Below are 25,005 nucleotides of genomic sequence, written 5' to 3' on the forward strand. Positions count from 1 at the left end.
ACTTTAAAGAGTATTCTTTCTGGTATTTGGAGTTTATTACTAAGTCAGGACTACTGGGCTGTATTCAGTGTTTGTTAGCATCTTCAGATGATCTTTACAGAGAGGAATGTTGTTCTTTGTATTGATTACAATCTGCGTGGTCAGTGTGGAGGTGTTCACACTGCAAGCACCTGGCCTGGGGAAGCTCAGCTCCCCTTGGGGCTGCCTGGGCAGCTGGGGAAAGCACAACATCTCCAAAAAGGGATTCACAGCAGCAGCCTGACTCACATGCTCCAACACGCTCACATGCACAAGTCTCTCTCTCTGCACTGATGCATAGGAAACCTAGAGCAAAACCCTCACAGATTAGATGCTCAGTGTGGTACGCAAATTTTCTGTCATTCTCACCATGTTACAGTCAGTATGTAGGTTATGTCATATTGGCTCTGCCAGCTGGAACTGAGAATTTTGCAGTGATACTAGAAGATTAATTGGCCTATTAGTAGGTCATACTACCACAGAACCAGATGTATCCCACATTTTTATATCAACAAAATTTCATGGGGGTTTTCCATGTTCTGTGCTAAACAATTTTGTGATTGCTGATTCTGAGGAAATCAAGGACTAGTAAACTACATATTAGTAACATAACCTCTCTTCTCCTTGTATGCAAGATTGTTGCTATAGTATATTTTCTAGGACTTGTTCACTCCAAATTTTGCAAGTGTCTACGGACAGAATTTATTTGTTCTTTGTTTATTAGTATAAATGTTGTAATTTTCATTCTGTTTTGGAGAACTTGTTTTGAATCTATGCATCAGAAACAATGGAATTAAATGAGTGAACAGTTAGAAGGTGGTAGAAATGCATTTCAGAATTTTGGTGAAACTTTATGTGGTCCTTGGTAGTCAATCTCTGCTGATGCCATTGTTCTATAAATATATTAACAGATCTAAATTGCCTTGGATTATGAAATAGCTACTGCATTTAAGCCAAGGAAACTTACATTGCAGTGGTGCTCAATGGATTCTAATGTATAAAAGTTGCACGTTCATCTTGCATATGGCTACATGATCTAGTACATTATCTACCACTGAGGACTATATCCCATCTGCTCAGTCCATGAGACATGCACAGATCATTGCCTTTGCGTAAAGCCAAAAGGATTTAGGCTCTATTTCGGAAATGTTTGGGGTCTTTCTGGGAGAAAGGAATTGTGTCAGCATTCTAGAGCTACCTATCTGTACATATTATTCTAAAAACCAATAACAAAGGAAAGAGAGAGAAGTGGTTTTGTTCTGTGGAAAGGTTTGATGCTTTGCATTTCAATGGAAATAACTTTTGCCTCTGTGGATGTGTAACTTTATAGCATCGGTTCCCTACGTATATGTAAAACGTACTCTGACAGTAAACTCCTTCTTGTGCAGTCAATATGCATATTTGTTGGTAAAACATATGCATACTGTCATCTGTCAAATGTTTTACATGTTACCCAATTCCAAATGAGTAGAATAAAATAACTGCATTAGGCTGCAGTATATTGGTAAAACATACCTATCTTCTTATCATAAGAGGAGTTCTGAACCTCATTAGCGATTGCGGTTCATAACACCAAACCCTATTAAACAGGGTATAAAACCTTGCCGTGGTGGCAGTTTGGGTTGTGTTTCCTTCATGAGAAGCACTGAGCAACACATTAAGTTCAGCACAGAACCTAGAGAAAAGGGGTATCCAAGCATTAATCATTCATCACAATGCTTCATAAAAGAAATCTCATTGAAAACAAAAGCAGGAAACCAAACTATTCTGAGAAGCACTTTAAAGTAGCACTAGTTTCAGCTACCAGGTATTTGCACTATCAATCAAAATATATTTATTTATCAGTTGAATCATATATTAAAACTCCAGGCTATGCAGAATAAGAGGCAGAAGAGAAATATTGAATGTATACACACAAAAATACTGAAGTCTACACTTTCTGGAAATAATACATAAATGTCATTTGCTGACAGAAAAACAGATTGTTGTAAAAGGAACTCTAGAAATGACCTGACATCAGAATCACAATTTCCTGTGTCACAGGTTAGTGAGAAATTGCTTCTTTACAGCCTAACAATTCAAGGAATAATGACCTAACATTGTTCCACTGTGAATTGGGGCCAAGAGATATATTTTTGCAGGTAGCAACAAATAAGAACAAACCTTGCAAAGAACTAGAATGCATAAATCCTAAAGCACACCGGAGAATTCACCAGTTTTGACATAAGCAATCTATAAACAATATAAGCAATTTGAAATATATTAGGCATGATTGCAAACATGACTCGCCTCTTCAGCAAAACCAGGCTGGACCTCTATGGGCAGTACATAGGAGGGCTATTATTTAGGGATTTAGGGTCCTTCTGATTTCAGATGTTGACGTCACTCATTTTATTCAGCAAATGTAATAGGAATTCACATTGGCTTGATAGAGTTTTCAGACACTTCATGCTGTTCAGCCAGCAGTTTCATACACACATGTCCATATTTTCTGCTCATCATCATAAGATGTTAGTTAAGATTTACAGTAAAGGACGGGCATCTTGGATGCCTGACTTGATGTAACTCACAGACATATGATTTTCAAAGAAGGCAGCCTAGCTCTGAAAATTTGAATACTGAAAATTAGGAGCCCTTTCCAAAACTCTTAGTATTTGCAGCTTCGTCTGTTCTGCAACCCTCAGAGAGGTTATCTTGAGAAAGGGGCAAGAACTCAGTACACAAGAACTCCGAGATATGGATGATATGGTCATATTCTTGTTTCTAATCTTTTTATTCTTTTACAGCTTCCTAAAACTAGGGCTATTGCACCAGTCCATGCTTTTGCTAAAATGTCACCTAGAAGATTAGTAATTACTCTGAAAGACTTAGAAAAAGTGACTTACAAAAGCAAATAAGGTGAGATGTTTGCAAACAATTTATACACCTTAGAAGTCAGGGAATTGGAAAGAAGACTGAGCTCTAACAAAAGGTTTATTCTTGAGACAGCACTATCTAGTAGTCTGAATTTGGGTCTAGGAACTGGGATTTCCTTTCCAGCTTTATCAGGGACTCTTTACCTGGCCTTGTATGAGATAAGCGTTAGCTATTCTAATTAATACTTACGGAACTGTTAATGTTAAATAGATGGGTTTTTGCCTGAGTGAAAGCACAAACTTTTATTAGAATCACTGACCACTGTAGATGATGTGTCAGCAGTCTAACATCGGGGCAAAGCAGCGCAAATTATTCATCAGTGTATGTACACTGATACATAGTGTGTAGATGCAATACAGCATAACGTGTAAAGCACCAGATTATACATTTTGTACTGACAGGCATTTCTGGGTTTCTGCAAAACCCCAAAAAATTCCTCTCCTGGATTGAATGAAAAGTCTTATCCTTAGTTTTCCCTTGAAATACAAACATAGCTTCCAACAAATCTCATTAACTTCATATCAATGGACAAGTTTTGCCTTCTGTATGTTGCCAGCTCCAGTTGTTTGCAGTTCTTTACACAATGCCGCATACAGGTACCCCAGTTACAATTTTGTGCATCCCACCCCCTGCTCTCCTTTCTAGGGAGACAACACACTTTGCATAACCCAGCCAACCCTGGGGAAGAAAATTGTTACCTGGTTCCTCATCCAATCAGGCATTTTTCTGGGGAGAGAGGAAGGCCAGGAGCCCTGCAGGGTTGTTGTGCTGCCCTTCTCCTTCCTCAGCTCCCTGGGTAGGCAAAGCCTCGCAACCCATCTCCTAGCTGGCAGAGGGGGCTGCAGTCAGAGGGGCAGGGAGAAGAGGAATAAAGCATGAGAGACTGCAAAGGATGATAAGAAAAGACCATCCCTCAGAAGCTGTGCATTTTGTTTTCACATCCATGCCAATGAGCAATGCTTCTGCAGTGCTGCTTATTTTCCTTTCCCCACATAAGCACAATGTACTGCTGCTTTTCTGCAACTGGAAATGCCATGAGAGACACAGACCCAGACGTGAGATTATCATGTTAACTTTCTGTAGTTTGGGTGCTGGAGCTTGGAGTTCCTACTCTTAGAGCAGAATGTGCTATCTGTTTCAGGTCTGAACGGGAGAAGGGACCTCTCACCATTTGAGAACGGGCTGGGTCTGGCAGAGGCAGCTGCAAGAATGACACTTCTGGGAAACTGTGCAGACATGACAGGCTGTGTGCGTTTCGAAGAAGCTTCTGTCCTTCTGCTAAGACAGGTACTGAATGGCATGTATATTCCTAGTTCATAGCGAATGCACATTCAAATGGTTTGCTTTTCATTTCACGAGCAGTAATTTCAGTGTATGTAGTCAGGTGAATAAGGTCCTCTTCTGGCACGTTTCAGTTTGTGTTTAAAGTTGAGTAAGATCTTGCATGTTGTCTGAAATGAAAGGCATGCTTCCGGGCCATTTTTGTGGTAAATAGAAGTACTACCTCCCTTGCTGATGTAGCATGGAAGTATCCTTTTGTAATCAGGGAAAAACCTTAGAAAAAGTTTATGGCAATTAGCTCAATATTCACAATCTAATATAGATTAAACCTGGCAAGAATTAATCCTTTTTTTTTTTTTTTTGGGGGGGGGGGGGGGGGGGTCGGGGGAGCGGGAAGTAAAGTAAAGTAGAAAGAAGACTCTATCAGGAAATTAGCACTGATGTTACACTTTGGGTATACTTTGGAGAGAGGAAAAATAAAATAAGACTTAATCAAAATGTAGACTGCAGGAAGATGGCACCTGCCTCAAGGAACTTACCACTGAAGCTTTAAACAAGAGACAACACATACATGGAGGCAGATAGGAATCAGCTGCATATCATCCCAATGAGTATTGTCTCATTGTCTGCCCACAGTTGTGATTTCCCCCAGGTAACAGGGCTACTTTAAAAAAAAACAAGAAAGAATGTATTGTGCCAAAAATGTTCCCCATTCTCAAATTCTGAGCCAGCATTGCATGTGACATTGTGAATTTATTAAATATCACAGTGATTAATGGTATTCTATAGATACGAGGTGCCTTCAGACTTGGTGCAACTTCACTGACCCTGGAGCTTGTACAGCTGTTTAAATCAGGGCAGAACTGATCATGTACTACTTCCCACCTGGACTTAAACCAGACATCATAAAGATAGGAGTTGCATGAAACATGATTTTAGGCCTCTATCTCCTAGTGATCATCCCACATGTAATTATGTTCTTCATTCTAAAAGAGAAGCATATTTAAATGTGATTTTTTTTCTGGTAGCTTCTACCTGTGAGTATCCTTTGGAATACTCAAATGGGGCTTTTAATTTAACATGAGGATCTATGAGGATTTAAAGAAAGAAATCCTATAGACACAAACAGAACAGAATGGAGCATGCCCCACTGGTTTTTCAACAATTTTCTTTAATTACTTTCTTTAATAAAAAATTTGAGTCGTCTTTTAGAACTATAGCAAACATTTTTAAAGCCAGATTTGTGCCTTTTGAGGTTAGTCTAGCTTCCACATTCTTCCATTGACCTAACAGAAGTGGGACAGATCCCAGATTACCAAATCTGGACCTGGTGGTATGTCACTTCTATAATTTTGAGAGCTTTTTTAAAAAAATTGTGATTAAAAAACCTTCTTTCCTTAGTCTGTAACATTTTTGAATGTATCCTCTATATCCACACACGCTACAGCAATGTATAGTAAGTATACGTTGTCATATATCTTTATATCCCTACTTGGTTTCATTCCCATCAAGTTGTACAAGAGCAGGAGAGACCAGAGGAAAGAGCTGCACTTTGACCCCTTGTTCATATTTAGGTTCTTTTATGTATCCCAAATGTCAGTCATTCTGTCTTCTATTTAATCTTGGACACCTATGGAAGATTAAGAGAGGGCAGTTCAATGAGCAGAGCGGGAGAGAGAAGGATGGATGAGATACAGCAGTCAGATAATGTAAAAGCCGACTCAAAGTTCTCAAAAAACTCCAGCCGTTGCCAGCCATCATCCTTCTTACAAAAAGGAGGAGCTTCCAATCAGGCTTAAAAATCACCATCTTCTAAAGGATTGACATGTATGAATTCTAGAATGGAAAACTGTCCTTCCTAACTCCATAACTGCTCTGCATTAATCCTTTAATTTGTCCTTATTTTCATTTAAAAAATGTTCTTGGCCAACAGTCTGGATGTACATATGTTTGTATCTATATGGCAAGAATTTAGAACGTATCTAATTTTAACTTTTTGCCAGTTTCTCTTTTTGGTCCATCCCAAACCCTCTTATTCTAACCCACCTCCCAAGCTGCCCAGTCATCTTTCCCCAGTAAAGCAACCTGGGAATACAAGTGGGCTTTGTTTTCTGGCGATCAAAGACTTGGTTTGTTCCTACTTTTGGTAACTAAAGCCCCCCTCTCCATTGCATGGTGCTCTTCAGTAGTAGGTGCAATGAAACTCCTCTCAGCACTAAATTATCCACCTGCACGGGGTAAGGTTGCACTGCCGTGCCAGCACAGGCTGTGTGCATGCCGTGGGGAGAGGAGGAAATTTCTTTGGATGAGATAGTAGTCTTTGACCAAAGAAAAAGTTACAGTGTTGGTGGCTGGCAAAACAACCTGTTGCCTTGCAGTCCTCCCCAAGCTATCTGAATGGAATAAATGGGATTTAGGGGTGCATGGGGAGCCACTTGTCACCCTCAAATATCAGCTTTCTAATGCCATACAAAAACAAACAAAAAAGTGCAAACTTTCAGACAGAAGGCACTCAAATTAGGAGCAGTTTTTTAGGATTACAGTTGTAGTACTGGGCCTGGGGTCCAGCCAGGCTGCTTTGCACAGGCTAGGAGAGGACGGTTTCTGAGTGGCATAAAGCTCATTTTCCACTTGCCCGGACCTGGACTGCGTGTTGGGCAAATCCGCTGGCAAATGTTAACACTGCCCAAGGGACTGAAAGTGAAGCTGGGGGCTGATGTGGCATGCGGTTGCCATGGTACTGGCCATAATCCTGCCGGAGTCAGATACCCTGATGATATGGCGAGTTTCAGCTTGCTTTTGGGTGCAAGGCGGTGACCATCCCCGGCAGCATCTGGTTGTATTTTAAACTTTTGATAAATTCCATAGCCAAAGAAATCAAAACAAATCAAGTAACAAGCTCAGTCTGGCCAAAGCCCAAGTTAAAACTGCTGCGTTTCTCATTGCTATTACCGATAACGCAAAAGCGAAGATATTTGGGGTGGGAGCAGAGCACTAGCTGGAGATTCTTTTTCCTCTCCTCGTAGTCTCGGTCCCAAAACACGACGATGCGAACAGATTTTGGTGCCCGGTGGGGCTGGTTGCTGCGCTGAGGGAGCAGGCTCTGACGGACGCCTCTCCCGCCGGGGATGCTCCGGGGGCTGCAGCCGCCCGTGTGCCGGCGCCCCGCCGGGCTGGCCTCGCCTGCCGAGCTGCTCCGGGGCCCTGCCGCGCCCGGCCCGGGGCGGGGAGGGGGGCGCTGGAAAATAGCGCAAACTCCCAGGGAAAAAAAAAAAAAAAAACAAACCAAAACCAACACACCACCAAAGTTGGAGGAAAACCACTCCCGGCTCCATCCCCGCCTCTGCGCGGGTGCATCTGCACAAGGCCAAACTTCTGTTGTTTGGGGGAGGAGGGGGGCGGCTCGCCCCCGGGGGGGGGGGGGGGGGGTCGGGGGTTTCGTTGCAGATGCGCCCCAGCTGAGAGGGCAGACGGTGGTCGGCGGCCCCGCTCCGCAGGGCATCCCACCCCGGCTGCCGGAAAGCCCCGCACTCAAAATGGTGCGGGTCAGCCAGGCGAAGGGGTGATCCGGGATGAAAGGGGATGGGGGAGAGGATCCGGCGCGGTCCGCTGCTCCCGCGCCGAAAGGGTCGGAAGGGTTTGGTTTCCCTTTTTTTTTTTTTCTCTCTTTTTTTAAAGGGGGGAGGTGGGGCGCGGGGAAGGGAATAGAAAACAGACCCTGCAGCCAGCTCTCTTGTGTCAGGGCTTGAAAGCGCTCCAGCGTCTTCCCAGTAGACTGCTCAACTTCAACCTGTGTGTGTGTGTGTGTATAGACATATATAAAAGTATGTATATGTGTACGCGCCGTGTCCCGCCGCCGGGCCGGGCCGGGGGGGCAGCAGGAGCCGCCCTGCAGCCGCGGCACCCCGCCCCCCCACCCCCAAACTGCCCCCGGCCCGCTCCCCCCCTCGCCGCCCGCCTCCGCGGAGCTGCTCCGCAGCGGCAGCAGCCGGGAGCACCGCGCCGCCGCCGGGATTCGCGGCAGCTTTTGGCGAGGAGCGGAGCGGAGCGGGGGGGGAGAGGCACAAAAGGGAAGGACGGAGGGAAAGTCCCTCCCACGCCCCCCTCCCCCAAGTTTATGATGGGGGTCCGGAGGAGCAGCTCTGCTCCGCAGCAACCGCTCGCCTGCTGAAAACTTGCTGCTCCGCTTTTTGGGTAAAGTTGATGCTTATTGTGTCTTTTCATTGTGCTTTTTATTAATTTTTTTCCCCCTTCTCTTCTCCCGCTTGTGTCGGAGGTGCCCTGCGCCGGGGTGGGCTGAGGGCGGGTAGGATTTTGCGAGGGGTTCTCCTCGCAGCTGGTGCTCGAGGGGGGCCCCGTCCCGTGCATCGGCTCCCTGTATCCCCCCTCCCCGTCCCCGCAGGTGAGGAGGGAGCCGGCGGCCGGTGTCCCCTCCCGGCCCGGACCCCGCCAGGACCGGGCTCGGGGCCGTGCCCCTACGGCCATTGTTTTTCCCGGGGGCTGCGGTGACAGTCCCAGCCCCGAGCTGCTGCCGGGACCGCCTTGCCCCGGCTCCCGGAGGGCAGCCGGGCTCCCCAAAGCCAGCCATGAGTTCGGTTTTTTTTTTTTTTTCAATGAAGTTGCCCCCCCCCCAACCCCTTCCCGGGAGGGGCAATCTTTCGACAAGTATATTTGCTGAGGAATTTAAAAAATTCCTTGCTGCAACTTGATCCCTGTGTGATGAGGAGCGGCTTGGAGAGACCCGGACTCCAATCCTATTAAGGACTTAGAGAGTTGAGAGTTTTTCCCCCGGACTCGGTGGCTTTAAAACAATCAGGGAGGAGGGGAGGGAGATGGGCTCGTCGAGATGCCTTTTCTGCCTCAAGTGATTGCCATCATTTCCTGGGAAACCTGACTTCTCCAGCGCCGGGGTTTAGGATGGTTTATCAGTGGTCCTGCCCTGGCCCTGCTGCCGGCTTTTCTGACGGTTACGGGATTTTTTTTTTTCTATATATTTCTAGACATGTATTGAATTTTACTTTGCTAACCTGCAGCCTGCGCTTCAGAACTTCCCGGGCCGTTGCGCGGGTGCGGTGGCGCTGTGCGGTGCGCGTAAATCCGTGCGCCCCCCGCGGGGCCGCCTTGGCCTCCCGCTGCCTGTGTGCGGGTGGGTGAGTGTCCGGGCGTGGGGGGCTTCCTACAGCTGCACACACACACACACACACGGTTTCATACAGCTCCGGGTGCTGGAAACCTGTATGCTCGTCTTTGTGAGTGCAGAAATTAGCATTTTATTGGCGTATCATGTTTATATTTTTGCAGCCGCAGAGAAAAGGAGTAGTTGTAAAACTTTGTCCGCCCCCTGCCAACCCCCTTCGCTTTTCAATTTTATTTTATTTTTTTGCAACCGAGGCTCTTGGGATGTACAAGAATTTGAAAGTAAACGTTTGACTAGCATGCTGCATAAAACAGCATTAAAACAAATATTGTATTGGCATTCACTGTGGAGTTGGTGCCAAAAAAGTAAAGTAAATAAGCCATGAAATTCAAAATATACAGCAGTGGAATAGACTGATTTGTTATAAGACTTGCTGATTTGATCTGTTTGTTCTAGCTACCTTGCTTTAAAAAAAAAAAAAAAAGTTTGGGTTTTTTTTACTTCTGAAATCTAATTCACTTAACTACACTAGAAAAGAAACTACATTCACCTGGAAGAGAGGATCCTGTTAAATAATTGTTTATGCTCCTGGGATGTTTGAAATGCATGGTAATTGCTGCATACAGCAGCTACAGTTGGTGAATTGGTTTGGTTCAACTTTTCTGATGGGTGGATATGGTAATTTGTATGTTGGCTGGAACTTCAGGAAATGTTGACACCTGTCAAACTTTGAATTGCAATAAAAATGTCATATTGAACGCTATTGCAAAACTGACAACTTTAAAGAAGTGAATGAAATTCATTATGGTTTTTCCACTGTAAACAACTCTTGGAAATTTGTCAGTTGATTGAAAACATGACCTATACGTAGCACTGAAAAGTGCCTGATCCACTGGAGATGAACTGTTAGTCTATGGGTATGGGTATATCCAAGCCTCTGGTGTATATTTGTGAAAGAGCTAATCTTTAAAGCAAGGTGAGGTAAGATTCACTTGATCTTGAATGTTGTTATTGCTTAAAGTACGCGACTTTGAAGTGCCCAGAAATGTAACTGCTGTTCTTCAAAGGAAAACAGATCTCGAGGGCTGTTTCCAACTTCCTTTCAATGTCTTTTTTTTTTTTTTTTTTTTCTTTTTTGAGTGTGTCAGAGGGGATGAATACAGATGGACAAATGCTGTTTGTGTTAGGTCATTCATTTAGAGAAAAATTAGAGCTATAGAAGAATTTGTACTGGGTGCATATGCTAGCATAAATCTAGTGTAATTTCATTGAAGCTATGCCAGTTTATGTTCTATAAAAGAAAACAGAACTTGATCTCAGATATCCAATACACAGCAGCCTGCGTGCCCTAATGTCGTACTGAAGTCACATTTAGAAAAGATAGCCTTTTTGAGGTATATATATAATGACCAGGATTTTTGGTGTTGTTTTGAGAAACAGATTAAACTTGTATGGCAGAGAACCATTCTTTACCATGGTTTCTGTGATTCTAATGATCTTGAAGGTTTATACCACAACTTCCCTTTCAGTGGCACTTTTGTGTAGAGGCTGTACAGGCTTTGGGACTATGTGCTCAGCTGTATAGGGGAAGGGTTACGTGGTCACTACAGCACTGTATAACTTGAAAATGTTTTTGATGATCCTGATACTTTATTTCTGTTTAGAGAGTGAGATTTTTTTCTATTGAGTTTTCCAGTCCTCTGGCCCCATCTTTTTTGTTTAAGGATATGGTAGAACATCTGACCTGGTATCAATAGCATCATCCTCTTTCTTGGCTTGTAAGTGTGGAGGACACTTGGTTAACTGCCTCCCCCTGGTTTTGGTGGCCTACTGTAAGCCAGTTGTTTGCCCCGTAGTCTGAAAGGTACACAGATACTTCATGCTTTTGTACTCTGAGAAGTGCTCTGTTCATAGTGAAGTTTCCAGTGCAGATTAGCGAAGGCAGTGGATTCAGTAAGCAGTCACCAAAATCTGTATGTATTTGTGCAGCAAACACCTATCTATTGCTCCATCACAAAGCCTCCACTTAATAATCTGGCCAAGGATTTCAAGGCAGCAAGTTTTTTTCAAAGAAGCTACTTAGGAACATTAGATGTGACTATAGCATCAAACTAATTAGTTGACACTCCATTTCTATGAAGCTTCCAGGGCTTTATAGAAATGCAATATTTGCACTTCTCACTTGCTGCTGAGGCATTGAGGTTAAGCAGTCTCTGCTTTTTGTCTGCTTTTTTACTGATGGGAAAGATTCCAGGGCATTGTTCGAGAGCTGTACAACCCCCTTATATACCTGGGTAAATATTTTAAACAGTTGCGCATTTGGACAACTTGCCACAAAGCATTAAGTGGTATTTAGGGTTTGCTTCAGCTCTGTTGCCAGGGCCCTTTTAAAGAAAACCAAAACAACAGGAGGTATTTGGGAATTAATTAAAACAACACTAAATAAAATAATAGTAAAGAATGAATCCTAGTATGAATGATGGCAAGAAAACATTGTGTTCAGAGGTAAATAATACATGTGTGCTTGTGTGTTTCTAAGTATGTGTACACGCATATGCATGTATGCATGTAGTATGTACGGTTCTTGATCCATGTATACAGCAGATCCCATATACATGCATCTTCTAGAAATTAACTGGCATTTGGTGTACAAGTAATGAGAATTGGATCTTGCACGGTAATCATGGTAGTTGAAGAGGCAAAACTGCAGGTTTCGCTTGTGGACAAGTGAGTGGAATGGAAATACTGAGTAAGCATTTTCTAATTTTCTGCAGGCCACTTTCAGCTGGGAGCTGATACGGGTCAGGTGGGTATAGTCTGGGAGAGGCTACAGAACTTTTCTTCGTTCACGCTTATCTTCTGTAAAACCGCACCCCATACCCTTTAACTTCTTGTAAACAAAACAAAACCAAATACACAAAAGCTGAAATACGCTGCATGAAGGGAACAGGAAAGTTGTCCTGGAATTCAAAAGTTCAGAGCTGTAAAAATTGTTTGCGATTTGTGAATATGAAGTACCACTGAGAAGAAGCCTTGGTGCCTGGAAGTGGACACCCAAATCAGAAAACATTTGAAAACAGGCTCCTTTGGGGCCCTGCTGTAATGAGTGGAAGCGTTTCTGGTACTGTCATGGGCACGGCTGCCCAAATACATTAGTTACTGGTGAATCTTTTCTCATCGTTTCATGATTATTTGCGATTGGCTGTCACCTTACTGCCTTCATAAATATTCCAAGAGGAAACAATACATATTAGAACTCTAGGTACCAGGATCTTTGTACGGGATGTATTTCTTTTTACTTTCTAAGTGTTCTTTTTCATATGAAAAGAGTTTAGCAGCTTTATCCTTATTCAAGCCTTTTCTTTTTGTATCTGCTGGGAGAAAAACCATTAATTTTGAGGAATGGTGAGAGTAAGCCTTGAGCTGCCTTTGACATTTTAGTTTAACTTGAATAGGTTAATTTTCTTTTTTTTTTTTTTTTTTTTTTTTTAAGAAAACAAGTTGGTGGGAAGTGTGTTTTAACTGTGAGCGCCCGATTTCGACCATTAGCATAAGAAAAAAAGTTTTAGTGCATTTACTATTGTATTGAATGAAGAGTTCCAACAGTCAGAGAAAAGAAAGTAAAAGGCTGTAAAGAAATGATGGTCTATTCAGATTATTCAGCAGCCCAAAGCTCTGGTCATCTGCCTCTGAAATCTGTGATCGGGATATCACTTTTATCTTCCTGTGCCTTTCTCTCGCCTTTTTCACATGTTCACTTTTGTCAAGGTTTATTGATCACGTTTTCTTCTCTGCAAATCTGTGGAAAATTTAATGAAGCAAAAACAACAGAGAAATAAAAGGAACTTTTTATTCATTAGCACTAGATTGAATTTTGTTCTATAGTCACTACCCTCTTGCCTCCCATGTGTGTCATTGTGTCACTCCTGCAGCACTTACAGTACGTACAGTGGGGACGGCTGCATTATTCATTCTTTTCCAGGGAAAAGTTTGTTTAATGTTGTGATCTTATGGCAGATACAGCCCTGCTGCTTGTCTCCTCTTCTTTGCCCTCCTGACATTCAGTTTCTTGACTGTGATGCTTCTGCTGCTAAATACCTTAAAGTGTGTATTCCGCAGAGCATTTACCTTTCCAAGAACGAAATGCATTTGCTGCCTAGCAATTAAACCCAAATTTAAATGATTGCAGATTAGTAGTAGTTATTTACAATCCTGATTGTTTTGGTGCTATGATCCTTGTTCATTACACATCTGCTTTGCCGTGGTGCTGCCCCAGAGCGCTTTGTGATGCAAATGCTTTTGTTAACTTACAAATAGTTTCAGTATCTAGATCATCTCAGGTGACATATTTAAGTCTCTTCTTTTTTCCCAGATGGACTTAAAAAGCTGTAATTAAATGTGGCTTCCAGTATGATTAAGCTTTGCTAACATTTTCCATGGAACGATTTACTTGAACTCTGGCACTTTCTGATCCTGTCACTGGAAGATTTTTCAATAAAGGCCCTTTTTAACATTAATTTCATTTCATTTAGTGCAGCTTGTAAGTGTAGGGAAATGAGTTCAAATGGAGTGTATATCTGCCTGAGAGATTTCTTGGGTGTTTCTTGATTCCAAAGAACTTTACAGCTACTCTATGTTAAATGCTAAGGTGTAAATCCCAGGGGAAGGAAAACCACAGAGTTCTGTAGAATCGTCCCAAATACTCTGATAATGAGCAGTGCCATCAATGCTGATACTTTTAAGGGATGAGCTAAAAGCCACAAAAGGGCATCCATACTTGTGCTTGTAGTTTCAGCTACAGTGATGGCACGTCCGTTACTGCGTCTGTTTCCCTGTGCAGAGTGACTCCGTTCTGCAGGAATACACACCTGCGATCTCAGACTGCCTCTAAATCTAGAGAAAGGACTTTGTGCCCAGCAGAATGAACCCTGCTGGGAAAATCTGGGCTCCTGTTGTTAAAAAAAAAAAAAAAAAAAAGTCTTCTATCTCCTGTGAAATGTGGGATTTTACTGTAGATAATTCATTCAAACGAAACTAATGAGATCTCTCCAGAGGAACCTGCCTTCTCTGGGATGTTCTGCTGCACAGTGGAAGCCAGTGGGTCCAACCCTTCGGTGATGAGCACCCTGCAGTCCCTGCCATGAGATGCCAAGTATCTGCGGCGGGGACCTGCTGGTCCTCCCCCGGCTGTGCAAGGGACAGTCAGCTGCACAGCTTCATTCCTGCAGTAGCAGCGGAAACTTCCAGTGTTACAAATGCAGTTCAGATGAGTAGGAGATGCTGTAATATCACAGAGCTGTGGCTTATATTCATCACTGGGAGACTGAAATATTGAGTCTCTGGAAGTTAAATCCTTTTTTTTCTTTGAATGTCCTATATATTTAGTGATTATATTCTCTTCAAGCAAGTGGATCACCTGGATGTTGTCTAGCACTGTGTTAAGCAGTTTGGTTCTGTTACTGGAATTCATTTAAAACCCCTTGAAAACATCCCACCAATTTATTTATTTATTTATTCATTTTCCCAGCTCAGAAAGTAGCATCCCTAGCTAAAAATCAGTATATTGCTCCCCTCCATACTGACCTGTGGAGTCCTATTAGAGCCCCTTTTATCATACCTTCACTAAAAGCAAGGTCTGTTGATTGCGATGGTGTTAAAAGAGCATCACTTCCCAACGCCAAGATAGCTCCTTTTCAGAGCAGTCCTCAGCAATGCCTCTTTGTGCAGTGGACAATGCAATAAGTCAGACAGGACCTTCTGAGCCACCTCTGTAAGGAACTGTAAGGGCTGCTGAAGTACACTTGTGTTAAGTTGAATTGATTGAAATTTAATGGCTGTTAGTAGCTATGAATGGTAATGATTTTCTAGAGTATCTTCACTATGCTTGACATTAATAACTGGAGAGCGTGTATGTGTGATGCTAGTGTGTTAGTCATTTTTAAAGATGCTTTCTCCCAGCCCTCTTTCCCATAATTTAGTTGTTTTGATGCTTCAGAAAAAAATCTTGGGCTTCGAAGAGCACGTACATCTTGTCAACATAATTTTGTGCTCATGATTTTTATTTTTTCCGATTCCAACATAAATCAGACTACAATATAGTGAGAGTGATGAATTTGTTTTACATGCCATCATGAATTAATGTTATGCAAATAGAAGCTTTACAGGTGCCATGATTTACTTAATAATTTCAAGTTCTAATATTTAAGTTCATTCATTATGTTTGAGTAAAAAAAACCACAGCATGTTCATATTTTTAAACGTGAAATGTGAGATTTGTGTGCATTTGCTGTGTATAGTTGCTGTGTAAGCACATTTGATGGCTAAGAAAGAATCAATCAGTGTTTGCATTCGGCATCTTATTCCTGTAGATGTTAGAGAGACATTTCAAAGAGAATAATCAAATATTTGCGTGTAAGGAGAGGAAGATGCTGGTAGAACGTTATTCAAGGATATAAAGAAGCAAGAGACTGCCAAAGTAAAGTTTTTCAGCCCTCAAAAATTGAGTGGAATGACGCAGTTTTCTATGCAAAGTGGCCTTTATTTCGTCCCAAACAGACCTGCTGTCTTTGCCGTACGGTGAGGACAAGCCGAGGAGCTGGTGAGAGCTATAGGCGTCCTGGGTCAAGGGTGAATACGAATGTGATCGCAGGGTTTTCAGGCTTTGATATCATTTTTAGTGTGCTTCCCAAAGGCTAAGGACAAGGGGGAAAAAGTTTGACACATAAATACATCTTGAATCTCTGAAGATAAGAATAGATTTTGACTTTATTTCTCAAAAAATTGAGGTCACTGTGGTCTGATGACAAGCTGAAAGCCCATCATTCAATTTTTTCTTTCTCTTACTTTTTCTTTTTTTTTTTTTTTTTTTTTTTTTACTTCTTTCCCCAAATGAACAAAGAGCAGCTTATTTTTGATACATTGTACACATTGAGTTAGTGACAGGATATTCAGGTTTTGAAGCTTATGGCCCCAGGGTCAAGGTTTAGCATCAACATCTGGGCCTCCCTGCCCAGGCAGTAAGAATGTTACTGGCTATGCCACAAAAGAACCAAACCTCTTAAATTTGGTAATGTACATGAATTCAAAGTGAAGCTTTACAACATGCATTTGCTCCACAAAACAGGACCATGTGTTTCCATGATTGCTGCAGCCATAGTCATGGGAGGAGGCTCAAGAATTAGTCTTTGACCTCTTCAAGCCCAGGGTACCACTGGCCAGGGAGCGGAGTGGTACTTGGCTTTCAGTAATTTTGACAACTTCTTCTTTTGCTGTGTGTGCTCTTGAAGATCTCAGAGGAGAAATTCATCCTGATGCGCCATTTAAACCAAGGATTTAGCTGGGTGTTAAAGAGCCATTTGGGAAGTAGTGCACAGTGTATGCACCCTGATCAAGTTAATTATGTTGCTTTGGCAACCACAGCTTTGGTATTTCCTGACTAAGGTTCGTTGATGGAGTCGTATTCCAATATCTGGCATCACCAACACTAAAATGTCTTGCAAAATCAGGTCAGTTTTGTCAAAAAGTGGCAGGAAAAAAAGGAGATGGGGATTTTTCTGACTGTGTTAATTCCTTTTTTTTTTTTACAGGTTTTGTGCTGAAATAAGTGTTTATTTAGAATTTTAATGTATAATTCCATTGTAGGCAATACAGTAGCAATCCCATTGATTTTCCAGTAGGCTCCAAGTGATTGTTTTACATTCCTTTTGTGGAGAATTTCAGCATTTTGGAGTTTTGTTCCAATTCACAATAATTCAAGTTTGGAAATCTTGAATTCCTTCAGAAACTGCGCTATATGTATTCCCAGTTTGGTTCTTCCCTTCTCAGAACTGTAAGGGAATACAGGGCTGAGTATAGTACATGTGCTACCAAACCATGTCCGTGGCTAATTTTTTTGCCTTTGATTTATTGTGTGTGTTGTTGGGTCTTTTTGCCATATTTTTTTTTTTTTTTTAAAGAAAAGGCAATCATGGGGAAAACATTGCCCATATTGGGGTTGCATTGTCTCAGCAAAGCCTGCACCTAAAGAGTGAGCCTGCTGCAGCACTCTTAATCTTTATTTTCTGTTTGAGAAAAAGTTCCTACTTCTGCATTTTACTCCAAAGCTTCAAGCAGGGCTTGCTAAAATTTAAACCATGCGTTCAACTTATTCTGAGAAATTCACTGGTGCTGGAGGTGAGTTCATTCCTCTGGGACAAAGCACACGGGGGGGAGATGGGCGGCGAAAGGCAGGCCTGGATCTGTGTCAAACGGACGGGGATGAAACGGGGCAGTGCTGGAGGGTGCACCGTTCTTCAGGAGCGTGCAAGGTGAGGGATCCTCCTCCTTTGCTTTCCAGAGGGCATTTCCAGTGGTGCAGATGGCAGGGGGATCTTTGCCAAGGCATTCGTTTCCTTTAATCTTTTCCCAGGGTAAAGATACCCAAGAGCCAGATGCCATCTAAGCTGTTGAAGGTGGGAGATGAGCAGGGCTTTTTTGGTGCGGGGAACTCGCAGACAGTAAGCCAGCGTCACTCTCTGCTGCCTTTTCTGGGCTAGCCTGTTTCGGGTCATCCCGGGCACTTCCACACTGGCTGATGGTTTGCCAGGGAAGTACTGTCTCCGATTAGGTTGGACATTTTTTGCGCACTGGGTGCGGTCAGATGACAACACACTCCAGCTGTCAGGCTGAAGGAAGGAGGCACAAAATAACTTGGGATCAGCAGCCCTGATCATTTTGGTGTCTTTCTCTTTTGCTATTGAAGATGCAACTTTGCAGCCTAAGGGGACCTCCTGGCTTCACCCCAATCCCCCCTCCCATTGCTGCATGTGCAATAACCAGCATGTTCATGGGGTTTACCTGGAGCAGATCTTCTTAGTGTGGTGTAGGACCCTCTGGAAGAAGGCAACCACTCAGGATGTCCTCTTCAAAGTGGCTTTTCCCTCCTTTCCTTGGTTGCTCTCTTCTCCTGGCATGGTGCGGCTGAGGGGCTGTCACCCTGGGGCAGGCTGGCTGGCTGTTATCCCTCCTGTAATGAAGGAGGAGCAGTTAGGTTTTTTGCTGTTTTTGTTTTTTTTTTTCCTTCTTGCTACATGTTGTTAGTTGCTAGGATGAGGTCTGTGCTTCTCGTGCACTGAACAGTGTGCTGCCTTCTGGGTGTACTAAATCACACATCCCCATGAACCTCCCGTGTAGGCTGGACTGGGAGCTGCGGTGCAGCAGTTCAAACAAAGTGCAGTGCTGCAGGTGCTCTTTTGCTGGCTGATTGCTGCAAACGTCACGCCTCTCCTCGACTTAACATCTATGCTATTTCAACATCTAATGTGAGCTAATGAAGTCTAGGCATCACCCGTTTCTCCTTCTCTCCCTGGAGGTTACAGATTTCTGGACACCCTTGAGATGGAGTTTTAAGGTCATCTGTGGCATTTTTAGGTCACAGAACTGCAGCACCCTGTCTTCCTGCCAGCTAACCAAATGACTAATTAGTTCTTATATCACTGCAGTTACCTTTTTCCCTAGCTTTGGTTCAGCTCTGTAGGACGAAGCCTAGGGGGTGATATCTGAGAATTATTTGATTGGAAACTTAACAGTAGATATGATCAAGAGACACCATATGAGCAAGCATTGGTGCCTGTGTTTGTCTGTGTGCCTCAATTCATCCATGTATATTAAGCATCTGTCAAAGCACAGTGTTTAAAACCAGCCTTCCTATAAGGCTTCCTATGATTATGGCAGTGAGATATCAAATACATAGCACTTTTAATTCCATCGTAATGTGGGTTATTTCCACTATATATATATTTTTTTTTTTTTTTAACAAAGGCAGTTGTGTATGTATATTTTAGTTTGTTTTAGTGTACGTGCATTTTTGCATCAGGGCACTTTACCATGCAACCTCTAAAATGCTCATAAATAGGGACCTGGGCAGTGCAAACCTTTGTGTGTGTTGCAGCCACATTAACCCACTTTATTTCCCACTTTTCTCAGGTGTTGATGGCATCTGCTTGCGACAGATGCTTTCTGATAAAGCCTTCAGATCAACGTGCCTTTGGAGACATCAGTGCTCTGTGTTGGTACTTGCAGACTGCTGTATCCAAATACTCTTCTTTAATTGTCTTATTAAGTAGAGAATTAAGCTCTGTGCTTTGACTGTTTTGGTGCCAGTGATTCTTATTTCAAGCTTTGGCACGGCACCGCATTGTGTTTTAAAGAGACAGCATCACTTTAATGATGTGGGAATTGAGTTGGAGGATAAAAATCCGCTGAGAAAATGGCTGACTGAGAGTACGGTACGTAAAATCTGATTTTATGTTCTTCCCTTCAGACTATTAGGTGGGGGGTTTAGTTCAAATGCCTGCGATGATTTAAAAAATAAAAAGCAGAAATTCTTACTGCTGCCAGACCACAGGCTCCTCAGCGCCAGACTTGCAGACAAATGTCACATGTTGCTGTATGTTTTGAAAGCATACCATGTGTTATTCTTTAGCTGTCTCCGTCCTCCCCCAGCTATATTATCTTCTCCCTAGCCGATCTCACAGAAAAACTCTTAATGAAATAAACTTTCTCCTCCTGCGGAGACCCAGGAATGTGTTCCCTCGTACCTGTCACTCCACGCGAAGGTCTCTGTCTGCAAAGTTGCAGAAGTGATTTTAACTCGGCTTCACGTAACTCTGCCTCTCATGCGTTAAATCGGGCACTTCTGACACTGATATTGCAGCTTATGTTGTGTGTTAGGATCAAGAGCTCACAAATGACTAAACATATGGTTAAAACTTTTTTTTTTTATGGAATATAATATGTTTCAGTTTAACTCAGCTGTGGGTCTAGATAACGAACGTTTGCCATTAGAATCATTGCGTTTCCAGAAACATTTTCTTACTCCTTCTTTTCTACTGTCTTGGATTAGTGTTTCCTCCAGCTAATGACAGGATTGGGCAGGCAAACTAGATTAGAGCATAGTGTAAATAGTATGAGCTGAAAATGCTGGCATCTCACTTTATTGCCTACAAGGTTAAGCGGTTTACTGTGAGGTCGCAAGAAGTAAACTAAAAGCAAACAGGCAGATTAATCCAGATCTCTTGGGTCCTTCCTATGGTGAGAGCAGCTCCCAGAGGATTTGCCTCTAAAATGTTCTTTGAACCCCCTGATCCTCTTGCCCGTCCCCCCCGCCGCAGCGATGCAGAGCTTTCCCAATGTTGGCCAAACTGCGTACAGGCGGGAGGTCGGAGTGTGGCCACCCATCGGGTACCTGGGTGTCATTCTGGCAGCCCGGCCACGGGATGCCGCTCCTCCTCCTGATCTGTGGTGCCAGGATGAATGTGGCACACAGAAGAAGAGGGAGCAAAGGCAGCCTGGTACTGCCGCTGCCACGGATGGCAAAGGCTGCTTTGCATTAGAGCTGCTCCCCGGGGCTGCCTTCCGCAGGAGGTCTGCTCCTGATTTCAGCAGGGACAGGAGGCAGCCAGTGCTTTCACTCGACATCTCTATCAAGTTTGCCGCACCAAAAAACCCACAACGTGGGAAAGCCTGCTGCCTGGGTTTGTGCAGAAAAGAGCGTTCATGTCTGATAAGCCAGAAACTGTTGGGGAGTTATGTTAAAATAAAGGATAGATAGTGAAGGCTGGGAAGACCAGAGCAGTCAGTATGAGTAATCATACATGCATACATACATGTGTTTGCTGCAGGTACATTCTAGACCTCTGCTGAAAATTCACCATATTCCCTTTGTATTCCTTCTATTTTTCCTTTCTTTCTCTCGTTTTCTTCTTTTTATTTTTTTTTTCTTTTATGCAAGCAGCCGCATCCAGCTGTACCTTGTCATTGCAGGTGGTGCTCCCACCAGCCTGGGACCTTAGATGCTGGATGTGCCAACTGATGTCCTGCTATGCAACCATGCTGGCCATGCTAGGGACTGGATAGGTCTGCATACTTACTCTATTTGAAAGCCTAGATTTGAATCCATGTTGAAAGTCTGGATCCCAGCCTGTGTCTTGGGTGTCAGGCTTGGAGCTCTTTCTGCAGTAGAAATGAATGATTTATTGGTTTTCTCTGAAAACCAGACAATAATGGAAAATTTGTGTTTCACATTGAGGTGTAATTATGAGTGTGATGCTTGAATGATGAGGTGTACAGTGTTGAGGAAAAAAGTTGGCACTATCCCATGTAAGTGCAGAGTTTCCACCAGGCCACATCACTGTCAGTCTGACAAGTACCGCTGTGACTGGGACCTCCATCCTCACCAGTTCCTTGTGTTTACGGGGGAGCTTCAGAACTCAGACTGGGCTCAGCAACCAGCTGTACTGTAGTGGCAGAAAAATTCCTGGGATGTGGCAAGTGCCTGTGCTGGGCTCACCAGCCTAAGGAAGAGCAAGTGCTGTATCCTGTGTAGCTGATAGGTTGTGTGTATGGGGAGGAAAAAGAAGATCCTCATCTCCTGCTGGGGATATCACAGGGGAGACTGCTGGAGAACAGGGGGCAGATTGGACTACAGCATGTGTATGGGGAGCCATGTGGTATCCAGGTAAAGGAGTGACGGAGAGCCATGAGAAAGCAGGTGGAATGATGCCTCTACTCACAAAACTACTTGTTAATTTTTAAGTGAGTTTTTTTTCCCTCCCCCCAGTTCAGGACCAAGTTGCGTTGATTGTAGCAAAGCTATAAAACTGCTCCATCTTAGGCTAGTGCTGCTCACTGAGACAAGGTGAGGGGGGATTTGGCTCATATTTGAGGCTAGGTCAGTTTTTGTCCTAGTGGATAACAGATGTATCTAAGAAAGCGTTTTAGCCTCTGTCAGGGTACAGCTTTGCAAACGTGCAGTCAGGTGGCACTGGTTGCCTTTATCAGTGATTTGAAGGGCTCTCAAGAAAAGATTCTGGTCTGTTGCCATCCAAATTAAGCCTTCCTCCTTCAGGAGAGCTTGTGGAGGAAGGTGGAAGGTACAATTCCCAGGCATCCAGAGTCCTCAGAGATAAGTTTTAAGATGAGGAGTTGGAGCAGGGAACTATTGCTCATATGGACTTGTTGCCTACATCTGGCAGCAGAGTTGGATGAGGAGTTAGTTCAGCTGCTGATAACACTAACCCACCTTTAGCATCTCACAAGCTGGTTTTAAGCTTTCTGGAGTCATTTAAAAGTGTTGGCCCTGTCTCATCTTCTGGAGAAATCCCAGAGATGCAGTTTCCCTGACGTAGAATTGCAGAATGGTTTGGATTGGAAGAGAACTTAAAGATCATCTAGTTCCACCCTTCCTGCCCTGGCAGGGACTCCTTCCACTAGACCAGGTTGCTCAAAGCCCCATCCAGCCCGGCCTTGAATGCTTCCAGGGATGGGGCATCCATAACACTGGGAAACCTGTTCCAGTGCCTCACCACCCTCACAGGGAAGAATTTCTTCCTTATATCTTATCTGAATATACCCTCTTCCAGTTTAAAGCCGTTACACGTTTTCCTGTCACTACATGTCCTTGCCAAAAAGTCCCTTTCCAGCTTTCTTGTAGGCCCCCTTTAGGTACTGGAAGGCTGCTATGAGGTCTGCCTGCAGCCTTCTCTTCTCCAGGCTGAACCACCCCAGCTGTCTCAGCCTGTCTTCACGAGAGATGTGCTCCAACCCCTGATCATCTTCATGGCCCTCCTCTGGACTCTCTCCAACAGGTCCATGTCCTTCTTATGCTGGGGACACCGGAGCTGAATGTAGTACTCCCAGGTGGGGTCTCACAAGGGCAGAGTAGAGGGGGAGAGTCACCTACCCTGACCTGCTGGCCACGCTTCTTTTGATGCAGCCCAGGATTTGGCTGGCTTTCTGGGCTGCAAGCGCACATTGCTGGGCCATGTCGAGCTTCTCATCAACCAGCACCCACAAGTCCTTCTCCTTGGGGCTGCTGTCAATCCATTTGCTGCCCAGCCTCTACCAGTGCTTGGGATTGCCCTGACCCAGGTGCATGACCTTGCACTTGGCCTTGTTGAACTCCATGAGGTTCACACAGACCCACCTACCAAGCTTGTCAAGGTCCCTCTGGATGGCATCACACCCCTCCAGCATGTCAGCTGCACCACACAGCTTGGTCTTGTCTGCAGGCTTGCTGAGGGTGCATTGGATCCCACTGTTTGTGTTGCCGACAAAGATGTTAAACAGTGCCATTCCCAATACTGACCCCTGAGGAACGGCCACTCATCGCTGGTCTCCACTAGGACATCGAGCCATTGACCACAACTTTTTGAGTGCAGCCATCCAGTCAATTTAGAGACAAGTGTCAAATGCTTTGCACAAGTCCAGGTAGATTGTATCTGTCCCTTTTCCCTTACCCACCGGTGTTGTAACGCCATCGTAGAAGACCACCAAATTTGTCAGGCACAATTTGCCCTTAGTGAAGGCATGTTGGCTGTCACCAATCACCTCCTTATTTTCCGTGTGCATAGTTTCAAGGAGGATCTGCTCCATGATCTTGCTGGGCATAGAGACGAGACTAACCAGCCTGTAGTTCCCCAGGTTTTCCTTTTTTCCTTTTTTGAAAATGGAGGTTGTGTTCCTGCTGTTCCAGTCAGCGGGAACTTCACCGGACTGCCACAACTTCTCAAATATGATGGATAGTGGCTCAGCCACTTCCTCTGCCAGTTCCCCCAGGACCTGTGGATGCATCTTATCAGGTCTCATAGACTTGTGCACCTTCAGGTTCATTAGGTGGTCTTGAATCTGATCTCCTGCAGTGGGTGGTTCTTCATTCTCCCAGTCCCTGCCTTTGCCTTCAGTGACTTGGGTGGTGTGGTTGGAGCACTTGCTGGTGAAGACTGAGGCAAAAAAGTCATTGAGTACCTCAGTCTTTTCCATGTGCCCGGTAACCAGGTCTTCCGTTCCCTTCTGGAGAGGGCCTACCTTTTCCCTAGTCTTCCTTTTATCACAGATATATCTATAGAAGCTTTTCTTGTTGCCCTTGGTGTCCCTGGCCAGATATAATTCTATCAGGGCTTTAGCTTTCCTAACCTGATCCCTGGCTGCTTGGACAATTCCTCTGTATTCGTCCCAGGCTACCTGTCCTTGCTTCCACCCTCCGTAGGCTTACTTTTTGTGGTCTTCTCACTGAAGAGACTCTAAAGTGCAATGCTGCAGGTTGCCCTCTCCTCCCTGCTGCCCTGGGTTGCTGTGAGTAAGGATGTGGTGTAGGACTATTTGGGCCATATTTGCATCACCAAAGACATGAAGTTCTGAGTCAGTATCTAACATCTCTTTCTAGAGACAGGAGAATGGGTGACCTGTTGTTTCCACAAGACAGGCATATGCAGACTTGACTTAGTCCCTTGGAAATATCTATAAATGTTGCAGCTCAGACACCCTCATCAAGGGAGCATGGCTGGTTTTTATAGCACAGGTTCATAACAAAAGGTTAGTGAGTGATGACTACTTTGTGAGATCAAGTGTGACCAAGAGGGCTTTCTTCCAACCTTGTATGTTATTATTTCCCTCTCATGTGGACCCTTGTGACCTGTTTATACTAATGTGCTAGATGTGGAGCTATGCCTTGAAACCATCCAGAGCTTGTGCTGGAGCCGAATGGTCACTTACCCTGCAGCCCTCCATAGACAAGGGATACGCACGTTCTGCAGTGTGCCCTGTCTGCATACAAGTATGCAGGGACTGTTCAAGATAACCACTATAAACTGGAAATGTCCACCGGGTTTGGGACT

The 25,005-nt window shown here is 44.0% G+C and overlaps 1 protein-coding gene across 2 annotated transcripts in view; it reads left to right on the forward strand.

Moving 5' to 3' along the window:
- The first annotated feature begins 8,227 nt into the window (after positions 1 to 8,227).
- Positions 8,228 to 25,005, forward strand: part of GLI2 (GLI family zinc finger 2) — a 199,772-nt gene continuing 182,994 nt past the window's right edge. The window contains exon 1 of one of the 2 annotated variants that reach the window (XM_005244246.3): positions 8,228 to 8,409. The gene's annotated coding sequence lies outside the window, so the exon portion shown is untranslated. The remainder of the gene's footprint in view (positions 8,410 to 25,005) is intronic. The other variant, XM_027796495.2, reaches the window with a different exon arrangement.

This window comes from Falco peregrinus, chromosome 8 (genome assembly GCF_023634155.1).
Source record: "Falco peregrinus isolate bFalPer1 chromosome 8, bFalPer1.pri, whole genome shotgun sequence".
Classification (NCBI taxonomy): Eukaryota; Metazoa; Chordata; class Aves; order Falconiformes; family Falconidae; genus Falco; species Falco peregrinus.